The sequence below is a fragment of the Varanus komodoensis genome, unplaced genomic scaffold (assembly GCF_004798865.1).
Source record: "Varanus komodoensis strain SLA01 unplaced genomic scaffold, ASM479886v1 scaffold13_3, whole genome shotgun sequence".
NCBI classification, from domain to species: domain Eukaryota; kingdom Metazoa; phylum Chordata; class Lepidosauria; order Squamata; family Varanidae; genus Varanus; species Varanus komodoensis.
In genome coordinates, this window is record NW_025335409.1 from 4,034,371 (window position 1) to 4,048,463 (window position 14,093).

Consider the following 14,093-nt stretch of genomic DNA (forward strand, 5'->3'; position numbering starts at 1 on the left):
CTCTACTGTACTGTAATTTGTTACTTTGTTGTTCTCTATTACTTTGTTTCAAATTTTAGTGATAAAAACTTACAGAACAAATTAACCTTATTTACATTGAACCTTATGGGGAAATTTGACTTGGCTCACAACCAAAATCGACTCGCAGCCACATTCATAGGGGTCAGAACGGATTAACCTTATTTACATTGAACCTTATGGAGAAATTTGACTTGGCTCACAACCAGTTCGGGTCACAACCAGAGTCATGGAATGGATTAAGATCATGAGCCAAGGTATCACTGCATTGATAAGCCTGCTTTGGAAGATAACATCCATCTCCACATCGACCATAGGTTATTGCTTGCCATGAATTAAGCAGCGTTGTCTTTGATTAGCTAGACAATGATTAGCCTTCTGGTTTAGACTGTTAGTACCTTCTTAGACTGCCAATTTGCCTTGGTACCTGTACATGTTTCTAATAAAGATTCTGTTATTGAATGTGGTCTCTGACAGTGTGCATCTTATTTCTACCCTTGCCTGATCCTAGACATTTCTCCTGAATCAAAGATTGGCCAGAGCTCTTTTTAACAGAAGCTCTCTGCCACTCAGAACTCCCTGTCCCTAGACCCAATTTCACTTGACTCGCAACAATACGCCTTCCTCAACTATGGAATTTCTCCCAACAAATTGGGGTTCTGTATCGTTATAGCTTGTATCCTTGAATCTGTGTCAGCTGGAGACATCTGTACTTGGAAAACCTACATTTGAAACTTTATCTGTCACCTAGGGCTCTTTGATCTAGGTTATTCTTGAACCCTTGAGTGTAGTTCAACTAGTACTCTGTCTATGTAGCAATTCTGCCAAAGGAGCTTCTCCAAAAGAGGAATTCCACCTAACTGCAGTTGTTTCTCATCCTAAAGCCAAGTCAGCTGTTTTTTTTTTATCTTTTGTTGTGAACCTGTATCTCTGAGTCCTTCAAATCTCTAATGTTGTTCTAAGAGTTAAGTCTCTGATTATATTTTTTGTACTTGCTTCCAGACTGCTTGAGTTAACTGATTTGTAGCTTCTAGGATTAAGTGCTGGGAGTTCTGAAGCATGTCTGTGTCATTTGATTCACCTCTGAACAAAGTTAAATGTCTCATTCTATACCCCTGGGATCCAGTCCTATGGTGAGGAACTGTGACACACCCAGGCATTTGGAATCTTTATAAAGAGCTATAATTACTCAACTGGAAGTGGTTAAGAAGTTCATGAATTTATTTAGTGCTGCTTATAATTTTAATTCAGAAAAGATAGGCTAAAAACGACAGTAAAAATAGCCAAGGCCCGGGTTTAACTTCCCTATAGTATAGAGTTAATTTAAAGCTGTGCTGTACCTTCCCAAATGTTAAATTTAATAAAGAAACTAAGACTGACCATAAAAGAACCAGTCAAATATGCCATTCCTCATCTAAATCTATTCCAAAGAGAGTACAGTAAGACAATGCTTTACCTTTAGCCCTTGGAGTGGCTTTTGAAAAGGCTGTGTAGGGCAGTCAGCTTTTCTCCTAAGCCCCTTCTTCCCTTATATCAATATTTCATAAGCTCAGCAAGATAGTGAGGGGATGTTTGCATTGTTCATCTGTACAGCATACATTAAGTTAAACCTTGAGATTTCGTATGATGAGTACATGTGTGTGGAAGTTTGGGGTGGGGAAAGAATGGCTGCAAGGTTTTTACACAGGAAGATATCCCAGAAAGGGGTTCTACTACAACACCCAGCCCTTTCATTTCGGAAGTATTGGGGCCAAATGAGGCACCAGTTTAGGGCACCCTTAAAAATGTAGCTTGCAGTTACTTCTTTTTTCCCTCTTTTATGTAAAAGGAACAAGTGCAGACCCAATTGAGATGGGGCACATATGTATGAATAAGGAAAAACAAGTCTGTAGCTATAGACTAAAGTATTTCAAGCAACATTTCGCTCACCTCCAGTAACTGTCCTTTTTTAAAGGCTTCCTTGAAAACCTCCAAGGAAGAATTCACATTCCAACTAGATAATGTCTGTTAGTAACCATTTCAATTCATATTAAAAAGGTTCTTATATTTAAGAATGTTGAACAACTTTAACCATACACCCTATTTGGGCATTTTTGCTCCAAACAAATGTTCAACTTACTTTCCATGTTCATGGAATCTGTCCTTCCAAATGAATGGGGAGGTAATTTGGCTCTGCTGATGGAAGACTGTAATCTGCCTGGCACACTTACCATAGCACAAAGCTACACACAATGTATAACTTTGTTCATTATCTTCTGAAATGTACATACTGTCTTTCATCTACATGGGATTTCAGGGTACTGTATATAACATTAAAATTAAACAAACACAGTATTAAAAACACACAGCCACACATTTAAAAAGCACATATTAAAGCAGCAATTCATCAACCAGGAAATCAAACGAAAACACAGCAATCATTTCAAATCCTAGTCCAGGGCTGTGAAAGGTTTCAAATGGGCCTGGAGATGGAGCAGGAGAAACCAATGCATCTAGCAACGCTCAGGTGTAATTTATGCATGTAGTCAGTCATTCATTCATTTCATTCTAATAGCTTCTTGTTCTTCCTTCTAATCAGAGTTCAGGACAATTCAGAATGTGTTCGTAATGTCCAAGCCCAGTTAGAAATCTTGCTGCTGTATTCTGAGCTAGCTGAAGTTTCCACATGAACGTCGATATATTATGGTAGAATTGTCATGTTGACCTTAGCAGAGTTTGCTTTGAAAATGTTGAATTGTTCTCAGTATCTATTTTTTCCCTGTGCCTGTAAACGTATTTGTCCATTCCATGCTGAAGTTACAGATTACAGAGGAAGGAGAAGCTATAAGAATCAGGTGTTGTGGTTGGTGCTAAAGCAAATATGGTAGTATTGGCATCAGCCTGACAGGCATTCCACTAGAATACAGCACAGAATACGTGAGTGATCTCTGTGACTGGCATGACTTTAGGTGTATTACTATTTAGAGCAATATCTTTCAGCTAAGCATGAAGGTCTCACAATCTGCAAACTGGCTCAAGGCCTTACATTATTGTGTCACACGCTCATATTGTTCAATCCAGTTACTTCTGGTCAATGACACTTGCACCAACCATCTTCACTATAGATAATTGACTTTGACAGCATTGAAATGAACTGACAGGGTGCTAGCAATCACTATAAATGACATCTTCTGCTACTGCACCTGGGACTCAGAATTACTGGCTTGTACTGTATATCTAAACCTGTAGGTAAATAATAGGAAAAAAAGTAGATTATAGCCAGACATATTTGCTTTTAACAGCAGAGATGAGATATATGTGGAATGTCAGCTGAAGAGTGTTCCTCTTCTTTTTACAATGTTATTCATAACGTTGACCATCTATTAATCTTATGGCCTTTCTCGTCACAAACAATATACATGAGCTGCCTAACATTTCAAGGACAATGATCGACACAGGCTGCAATCCTTTGCATATACACTTAGATATATGTATATCTCATAGCAATCTGCAGGATTTGTAGGCAGGACTGCAGGAATGTGTCCTCTTATACAAGTCTCTGTGAAAGGTCATCATTTCAATAGAAAGGAGGGTCAACTCCTGTGAATCGTTCCTCTTCATTTTAGTAAATAGGCAACATGTGCATGCAAGACTCTATCTGAACACTGGATGACATCAGCGTGGGTTTGTTTGCTTGTAATGGGATTTGTACCCTGTCCTTCTGCTTCATAGCAATGCAGTTAGAGAAGGTAACATTTCTAAAAAACATTTGAATGAAGCTATAGTATGCATTGCGCACTGAGGCTATACTTGCATGCATCCAACTTGACTCTGACAAATGGGTGATGCACATGTTTGCAGAAGCATATTGATCACTGTCACACTTTACATTTTGAGCCCATGCTTAAATCATCTTGCATGTGCATGTAGCAATTTTAAGGAACCTTTCTGCTGGAAGCTGGAAATGAACAAGAGAAAGTCAGCAATCATTCTGATTGTAATTATGGGAGCAGCAAATATATGCACTCCAACCATCTCCCCCTCCCACCCCATCCTATTACACACTACAAAGTCAGAGAAATTCACAGTGGATTCAGATTTCAGGAATCCAACCCATGCATTCTATACCAGACCAGCTTTTCCCAGATAATGTAGATTCAGTGGACCTGTAGACCATGTTTTATCTTTCTTGGACTTTTATGAAAATTGTAGTGATAGAAAAATATGCGTGGGGGCAGAGGGGAAGTTCTTTTGTCCCTATAGATCAAGTGTGAAAAAAATGTGTTTTGGGAGAATTTCTGCACTTTTACAAGTACAATTTTGCACCAAGTCAAGAAATATGAAAAAAAGCTGATTGTAACAATGAGGGACAAACAGAATGAAAGATAATCTGACAATGCAGTGAAAACAGATGTGAAAGGTTAAACAAAATACATACATCCTTATTACAAACTGAGCCATGCCTAAAATGTTTGGCTGAGTTTTACGAATGGAGTTGTCCATGCTATTGATCCCATGCCTCCATCATCGCCTTTTCTTTTCTGATTGAAAATACCCAAATAGTTGCGGTAGTGAAGGTAGTAGTAAAGGGTGCAAGGGTGAATAACTCCCACCCTCCATGAAAAGCTCTTTACTCACAGAAAACCAATGATGAGCCAGAGCCAGTGATGTGTTCTCTCTCGTTTTCTCTCCCCACTGTCACCCTTTCTGTCTTTCCACTACCTCTCCTTTCTTTCTAAGTCTCTTTCTGTGAGTTTGTTCTCTCTCTGGCAACAGTCCTTCATCTGGTGAAGCAAGGGGTATCATAGAGGGATATCACTCCAATTAAAATTGTGTAATGAAAACATTTTTCACATTTATTATTATTATTATTAGAACATTTCTATGCCGCCCCTTGCCGAAGCCTCGGGGCGGCTTACAACACACGATATCCCTTCTATCAAGCTCTCTTTTAGGTAGCTTATTTACAGATGAATAACTAAAGAGACAATAACCTCTGTATTGCAGAAACTGATCAAGAACTTTGGAACTGCACAGAGCAAGCCCCACTGCAAAAGTGAGGGGTCCATGAAGAAAGCGGGTAGTGCAGGCCTAGAAAAATTGGGCTTGTGGTACATTAACAGTACGATATGCACCATAAAGCCTGAAGTGCCTTACTGTCACAATAAAATGTTGGTTCTGGCCTGTACCCACAGCATTCCCTTCTGGCATAGTCTCCCTAGTGATTTCAGGCCAGGACAGATTCACTTTAATGGCAGCTACCTTCACTCAGCTCTCAACAACTTCCTGTGTACCATCAACCCACTCAACATCCTCCCTTAGAACCATGTGTTATCTGTTCCCTTATCAATAACTACTCTGTAGCAATAGAACTGAAGAATGAGGGAGACTGCTTGGTGGAAGTTTCAGTCACTCTGCTTCTCTAGGTCTCTTCCTCCCCCTTAGGACTGAAATTGTGGAATATCCATAGTGGTCAAATTTCATGGGACAAATGCAAATCACCTCTTTGGTGATGCTGCTGTGTTATCTTATAAGCAACAATCCTGGGAAATCAATAGTCCCTATTGATCATTATGTCTTCATGAGGCCTGCTAGATATATGAAGACTATATTTCCCATGGACCCTCAGATACTGACATGACTATGTCAAGGTTATAACTGTATCCCTACCAAGAGATCTTTCTGCTTTGAGACTTTTCCTTTGCAACCATTAGGTAATTTGTGAGCAAAAGGAAAGGAATGTTGTTCTTGTTCTGGAAAAGGATGGAAGAAGAAGGAGTGTGAAGAGCTCCAAGCCTTTTCATGCTCCTGATAACATACTCCATATTCAGATGTATAATAGAGCAAAATGTCAAATGGGCTTAGCAAGGGAGTTCTTCGCTACAAGAACAGCAGACAATCTTACATGTGTATTAGGAATCATCTGGTTTGGGGCAAGGGGTAGAATGTCTAATTTCTCATCTCTTCCACACCCACTAAATAAGGGCCCTTCCATCCCCCAACCAAGTTATCCAGCATAACACCATAAAAATCACCCAGCAAGCAAGCAAAAATTACAATGAATAGTACCAACTGGATCTTAGAATAAGCACAGCAGAATCAGTAAAATCCTTGAACCAGCCAACTAAGCCAAGATCAAAACAACTTTCTTTACTTCCTTTATCCTTTATGGGCTACCAGGCCTCCCAAAAAGACTTCAATTACTATTATTTTCTTTCTTTTCTTACTTCATCATACATGAATTGGGCAGCCCCTGCTTTCATGTTGTTCCTAAAGGGATGGGACCAAAGGGGGACCCCCCTCCCATATTGATCAAACTCCCTTTGGGATGTGAGCACTGTGTGTACCACTGCCCAAATCTTAAGGCCCTTCCACTTCTTCATTCTTACTCCCTATCCATTCATTACACAAACTTGGAAAGGATAATCTACAAGTCAGGACATGCCAGAATACTGATTAGAATATGGGGATTGATCCTTAGAATACTCATTAAGAACTCTACAGTGAAATATGTTTACCAAAATGGGGATGTTGAAATTGCTTTTGACCTTTCTTAGACCAGCTGCATATGCAGAGCAATGAAATAAATTAGAATCTAAAAAGGGGAAAGTGTTCTGTATCTCCTGGCCTGTACTTCATGCTTCCACATTCCATTCCCATGCCTTTCTTTGTTAAGATACAAGCTACTGCTGCTACACTCAGTCAAGACTCTCAAATTTTCCAGTGTGCAGTGGTTCAGAACTAGGCACTTTCAAATAATGTGAACACAAACACTTGATCTCCCTGCTGCCATTCATCTAATCAGTTCAATCTCCTCTTCAATTTATTGTGTTTTTCCCCCCTCAAGCACTTCTCAATACTGAAACTTGACTGAAGGTTAAAGCTGTTCAGAAATAATTCATATGGGTCTGGCTCCTAGAGAAACTCTTTCTTCTGCTTATGATTTTTTTCCTGGAAAGCAAGACTGAGTGAGTGAGTGCTGGCGCCTGTATCTGTGGACAGATTTGGCCATTCATATGCTTTCTCGGGATTCTCCCTAGTCTTTCTTGGCAGCTTCTTAGGGCTGGCTTGACCATTTGGCTCATTTCAAAATACCATCAAGCAGCTTGTTTATCAGCAGGAGAGAGCAAGCTGACCAGGAGCTGCCAGAAAAAAACATGTGTGTATGCAAATGTCTTGTGCATTGACCTTAGGGTTGCTCATGCTTTGCTTTGGATCACAGGAGCGAAAACAAGGAGAGAAAAGGACTAGTTCTTGACTGATGGCCGGTGTGAAGGATGGGTAGACTTAAATGCCAGACAAGAAATCAAGGGCTCTCATATTCAGATCTTCATGTATCCAAGGAATTCTTAGACGGCCTTGATCAAAGCACTGTGGAGCAATGCATGCACAATCCAGCTTCATAGATTACACTAAGGGTGCAGAAAGTGAAGCCAATGTGCTTCAGTCACACATCCAAACTCTATTTGGTACCCTCTGGACCTCAAGTTTTGACTTTCACCCACTTCTCCCCACAAGAGATGAACTAGCCAGTGGCTAAGTTCCAAATATTAGTTTGGGAAATGCTGATCAAAAACTAACATCCTCCACCTTCCCTGATTTTAAGATGTTCTGTTCACCTTGCTTTGGTCAATGGGGATCATATGACTTACAAACCTTCCTGCACTGTGTTTATTCATTTTGCAAGTCATGTATTCCTTGCTTTCTCTGCAAAACTGTGTCTCATTTCCCAAATTCTTTTTAAAGAAGAGGTGCTTATATGGATGCCCACACTTGAGAAAGAGAGAGTAGGAGAGATGAAATATTTGTGGACATGCATAAACAAATTCTTCACAGTAGCATTAAGCACTGATAAATGTGATGGTCTTTTAATTGTTATGTTTTGTCTTTCACTCTAATGTACCATTTAGAAATATTTCGTGGAACAAAAACAATATCCTTGAGATTCATAAAAGAGGGGTTATCATAGTGCATTCTTTTTTAAAAGTATATAATAGAAAGGGATTCAGACACACCGTGCATGTATTTCATAGAACTAATTTATTGATGAGATGAGCTTTCCAATATGAAATTTCCCTTCTCATTAAATTTGAACCCCTGTATGCAAATCTAACTTTGGGAAATTAGAAAATTGGTTATACTCATGAAATAAAATATGCATGATTGATGCATCTAATATCCTGCCTTTGTAATATTCCCTATTATAGTTACTTTTTCATTCCCATCATTAATTAAAAATTAAGACAATAAAACAGTCAGTGAAGCAGCAACATATCACAGTAGCATCTTGAATATCTAACCACACTGAAAGAGAAATTGAACATTTACTGAGCTGACAGATAAGAACTGAGTTCAAAACACCCTAAGTTGTTCTTGAAGTGTGTTTTCAAACTCTCAACAGAGAGACAATTCAGCAGAAAGGAAATGAATAATATTTTAATATTGAGTATTTTCACTTCCCCCCACCACAAGCTTTGTTTATCAACTGTGACTTGAGGTCATTATGAGGTCGGATTCTGCCTTAATGTTGAGCGCTATCATTCTTCATGCCTTGGATGAGAGAAGAATAATTCAAGAATTACTGTGCAGGATAAGGCTTAGAATGAGCTTTTCCAATTCATTGGTTCCACTCCAATGCATTTTCCCATTCGGCATTTATCAAAAACAGTTATTCACGGTGAATGTGGCACTGCCATAGGATTCCTTTCTGCTAGAGTAAATAGCAAATATATTATTCAATTATTCCATACAAAGAGAGCAAACGGGTAATGGCAAACATTAAATCAGTTGATTGTAACCATATCTTCCATGGTAAGCTCTCTATAGCATTTTGAAGCCATTAAGCCATTCACATGGTGCCATCTTGGTGATTCTGACATGTGTCCAGAGTATAATGAAGAGGGGTCTTTTTTTCTCTTTCTTTCTTTCTTTCTTTCTTTCTTTCTTTCTTTCTTTCTTTCTGAAGATGTTGATTATATGACTTGCTTAACTTCCTATACTACAAACCTGTCATGTTAATAGATTCCTGAGAACATAAATAAAGACAAATTCCCTCGATGAGTAGCAGATGACATCTGTAATATAACTTATTATGTAAGATGAATGTAAATCCTCCATGAACATTCAGGGCAAATACTTGTTTAAGATTACAGGAAAATTTCAAACATGGCTGGATCAAATGAAATAATGCACTGGGCTTCAGTATGCCAAAATGGATAATGTACCTTCAGGTACACTGGTAAAAGAGGTGTGACACATATTGTTCTGCCAGTTACTGTTTTTGCATGCAAAATTAACCATAAAGGGAAACGTAAATGTAAGAACTGGCAAGAAAACTTTTCTTTGGTGGACTTGGATGGTTAAACTGATATTTATTCAAGTGGCATCAATAGCTATGTCTCGGTGATAATTTTCAGCCATCCTCTGGTTTGTGAGGTAAATACTATGTCAGTTTTGGATGAAGTACAATGTGCACAGTTGAAACATTTGCTTCAAAAATGGTTTGGCCCTGATTTGTTTAAAGCTTCAGAGGTCCCTCCATTATTGGAAGTATTGATTAAGGCTAAGCAGCTATATCGACCCACAATCCAGGTTTATAAATGCTTAATATTTGGTAAATAAATATGATTCATAGGGTCTTAGGCAAAAATTAAAGATCAAAATGGATTGTCCTATCTTGCCAGTGCAGGGGAAAAACGTCCATAGGAAAGCTTTCCCTCAGTGAACTTTAATTTGGTTTGCTGGGGGGTTTTGCTATGAATCTTAGTTTTAAAAAGATACCTAGTTAACCTGTAGTAAACCTTTTTTATTCTTTTGTGTGGGACATAAAAGTAGCCAATAGTCCTATTTCTATGGAAATACTGGGATATATTTGGGCCCTGGGCATGTTCTGGTTCATTAAAACAAACAAACAAACAAACAAACAAGCCCAAAAAGATAGAAGTCCGGAGGCTGAAATTTGGAAATTTTTCAGACTAAGCACTTTATGATATTTTCTTATAAGGACAAGTTGGTAAGTTGAATTATGTGGAAATTATACTACTACTATCCAGTCATGAAGGTAAGGATTTATGGTAACCCTAAATTTAAGCATATGAAGCATATGAAACTCATCCTCAGAGAACTATTCCAAACCATGTCCATTTTCTGTTTCTGTTCCAAGAGCCCAATTTCTGTGAAGTCTTTCACTCCCCCTTGGTTGCTACTGCTTGATGATGAAGTAAAACTATTAACTGTACTCAAACTAAATAATGGCTTCGATCCAAAGTAGTTCACTCAGTAGGGCAGCAAATCCTAGATCATGAGGCTCCAGCTTTGCACTGCAGCCAGTTCTGATAGATGGACAACAATCATTACATTTAATGTGATTTTCATATAACTAGATGGCTTTTTTTAACTCATAAAAACATTTGCTGACAATATACCCAACAAAGAATACAACAAGCTTTCTTTGTCAGTCAGCACTGGATCATTCACTTTTTAATCAAGAGAATCACTTGGCAGCAGGCAAATTTCCCTCAGTCCTTTAGCATTTTATTTTTCATTTAAGTATTGGGAGTGAGTAGGTTCTACCTCCCTTCTCAATTATCTTTGCAGATAGAAACTGCAGAGAGGAAAATGCTCGCTCTTCCTCTGGGTCACAGAATGGAAGAAATTGCCTTGTTTTGTTGCTCTGCTGCTCATGCTTCAGCCAAAATTGCATTGAGTTTAATTATTCAAACCAGGGTGTAAGTGGAGTTCCAAATTACAAGGGTTGTATTCTGTTCCCCAGCCTGCATCTACTTAACACATACTACATTTTACACACAAAAGGAGAGTGAATATGAGTGTGAAACACCCTTAAGTGACATGTCTTATAGGACAAATAGGTGATATCAATATTTTCTAGGCATACTATTATTTAAAGAAAACTTAGCTAGGCATTTTAGGGGTAACTGCTAAGCTAAATCAATTAACAAATTAGTGATGTTTGCAAAAGTTTGATTTACATGAATAAATTTGCCTTCCCTCATGAATACATTTTCCTTCCTGAATATTGGCTTCAGGTATTCATCACAATCAAATATTCATAGTATTGGAGGATGTGAGTTAGATTTGAATGACTTCCAAAACCTGAACCAGATCAGGCTGGTTCAGGGAACTTCAGTTCCTATGGAGTGGACCAAATCCATGCCTGATCATAGAGTTGGGATTTAGAGGGACATAGTTTGTGGAACCTTAATGCCAGGGATCCCATGCAAGTGCAGCTCCTACAATTTTCAGGATAAAAGCTGAGATAAATAAGGAGCCCCACAGACACAGAAATTACCAGAATCCCCTTCATGTAAATTGTACTAATCTTGCTTCCCTTCTGAATGCCTGTTCTGCTAGCCTGGTAGGACTATCCCCTTATTCATCTCCTTCCAGTTGTTTAAAGAAATGAAGGTAATGATGGATGAATCAGTCTATTTCCTGCCAATGTTGCTTTCACAAATATTTGTTCATATGTCTATTCCATTCTCTAGTTTTTAAAAAATAAAGCCATGTTGAAATGCATATATAATTTAAATATTTACATAAATTTATAATATAGATGTAGATCATTCATCTCTCTCTCTCTCTTTTTCTCTCCCTCTCAAAATAGGGTGACAAGTCTGCTAATGAAGACAGACCAACCCCATCCCAAAAAACCTCCCATATTATGCCAGTCTCTTTCAATTGCATTAGCTACCAATTGATGTCCGGGCCTGATTCGAAGTGCTAACACCAACGTTTGAAGTTCTAACAGTTATTACCTGAAGGAATGTCCCTTCCTTACCCGGTCCTTGAGATCTAAGGTCCTTCCCAAAGATCCCTCTCTAAAGAGGTTAGCTACTAGGGAAAGAGCCTTTTCAGTTGTGGCACCCAATTGTGGAACCAGCTTATCAAATTGGTGTGCCTACTCTTAATACTTTTTGGTACCAGGCAACCGCCTTTTTATTTACCCAACATTTTAACACTTAAATGTTTATTCTCATTGTTTACATTGTATTTTATCTGGTACCACTTCTATACTTCCAAACTGATCTGTTTGCTGTAGGTTTATTGTTGTCATTTTGTTCAATGTATTATTTTGTTTGATTTCCTATACTATTGATTACTATATATTGTTTTTTATTATTCTGGTTGTTGTATATTTTGTGCCTCTCTGGCTGATGGACAGTATATAAACTAAATGAATAAATATGACCAAAATGATTCATTTTAGAATTCACAAAAACTGGATTCCTTAATATCCCAAGATGGAGGCACATCAACTAACGATATGAGTGAAGTGTATGCCCCTCACACCCCTTAAGATCTGTGGGAGAGGCTTTGCTTCAGGAGCCCTCTTTAAAGGAGATAAAAAGAGCAACTACCCAGAGCAGGGCCTTCTCTGTGGTGGCACCCAGGTTATGGAATGTGCTCCCTGGAGAGGTGACTCTGGCACCGAGTCTATATTCTTTTCACCACCAGGTTAAAATCTTTTTATTTAATGGCTATTTTAAAAATTAATTTTATCATTAAGAGTCGCTTTTTTGTTTTTATATAATTTTACTGTATTTGTTACTGTTTTATTGTTTTAATTCTATGTTGTAAGCCGTCCCTAGATGCTGAGGCATGATGGGATGGCATATACAAGCTTTAAATAAATAAATATGCTAAAGCCATTGCCAGCTGAAACACTGGCATAACCCAATGCCTCCAGCTGCAACCTCAAGCTGAGGACTAGGGAAGTGGGACAAATCTGAAAGGTGGTTGAAAATCTCAAGGATTTTTTTCCCTAAATCACTTAATCTCAATAACTTAGCCCTGCAGATTCCATTTTTTCAACCCTGCACTGATGGTATGTCCATCTGATGTGAAACAAGGCAGCACATGTGATTTGTGTATTTATTGTTTAAAGCTGGAGAAATGTGTGCAAAGTTTGCACCTCTATTCTGCAATTCATGCAAACTGAGAAGCAGAGGCCCAGATTTTGCACAAAACTTAAATTAGCTGTCAGAAAAGACAAGGTGAAATGTGCTTGCAGCAGTGACAGGAAGTTGCTTCTGCACCTTTCAGGTTAAATGCTACAAGAACAACTCAAACCTAACGAGTTGGCTCCAATTTGTGCAAACTGCACTGGGATACACTGGTCATGACTCCAGCTTTGCACAAATACTACTAACCATTTTTTGGAAGCTGTATCCCATACACACTTCAACCCTGTCTGATTTTGGCTATCAGGTCAGGAATGTGTCAAACATCCACTTGGCTGAACAAGAATGCATTTTCCAGCCATACATATCCTTGCTCAGGGTGACAATGACCCATTAGATCTTCAAAGGCGTCATGGATGTGTGACCAGCAGCCGTACTCTACCTTAAGAATTTTACTTTAAGACATTTGATTCAAAAGCATAACATAATCCAGTCTCTCATTTGAGCAATTTCTTCAACAGTTATTATTACTTCATTAGCCTTTGGCCTTTAATTTGAAAAGAGTGCCATGCATTCTTCTGTGCACACACTGGCTATCCCTTAGGATGTATGAGATAAGCTTGGATACTGAAAAATTGTCTCTAGACATACTTTTGTGTATAATGCTTCCTAAATGGCATTGCAGTCTATCTTTGTTGCAATGCAACCCAGGAATGTTGTGCTTTCTAATGAACAGATAGAATCAGTGATCACCAGGTTCACTTTCTTTCCACTGAAATTAACTGGGCTTCAGCATACAAATGTTCTGAGCATGCAGATTTCAAGAGGCCTAAGATCACCTCATTTGTTCTCTAGGTCACCCCATATAGTTTTAAGCACTCAAAAACTGTTCAAATAGTTTCTTATAACCCTCTTGTGGTGGTGCTTGCCCCCATCAACCCCCCAGGCCCCTGTACACCAACAGTCTTATTAATTTACCCTTTTCACATATCCTCCCATTGGCACTGTCATCTGTCCAGGCATTCCTGAACTTGTATTTCTTCTGGGTTCAGTGTGACGGTCGACTTGGACCAAAATTTGTTTGCTGTGAGCAACCTTTCATTTCTTGTCTTTTTACTTCGTGGGCACCTTTGGCACTGTGAAGTATATGGAGCCATCAACACATTGTCACACAGC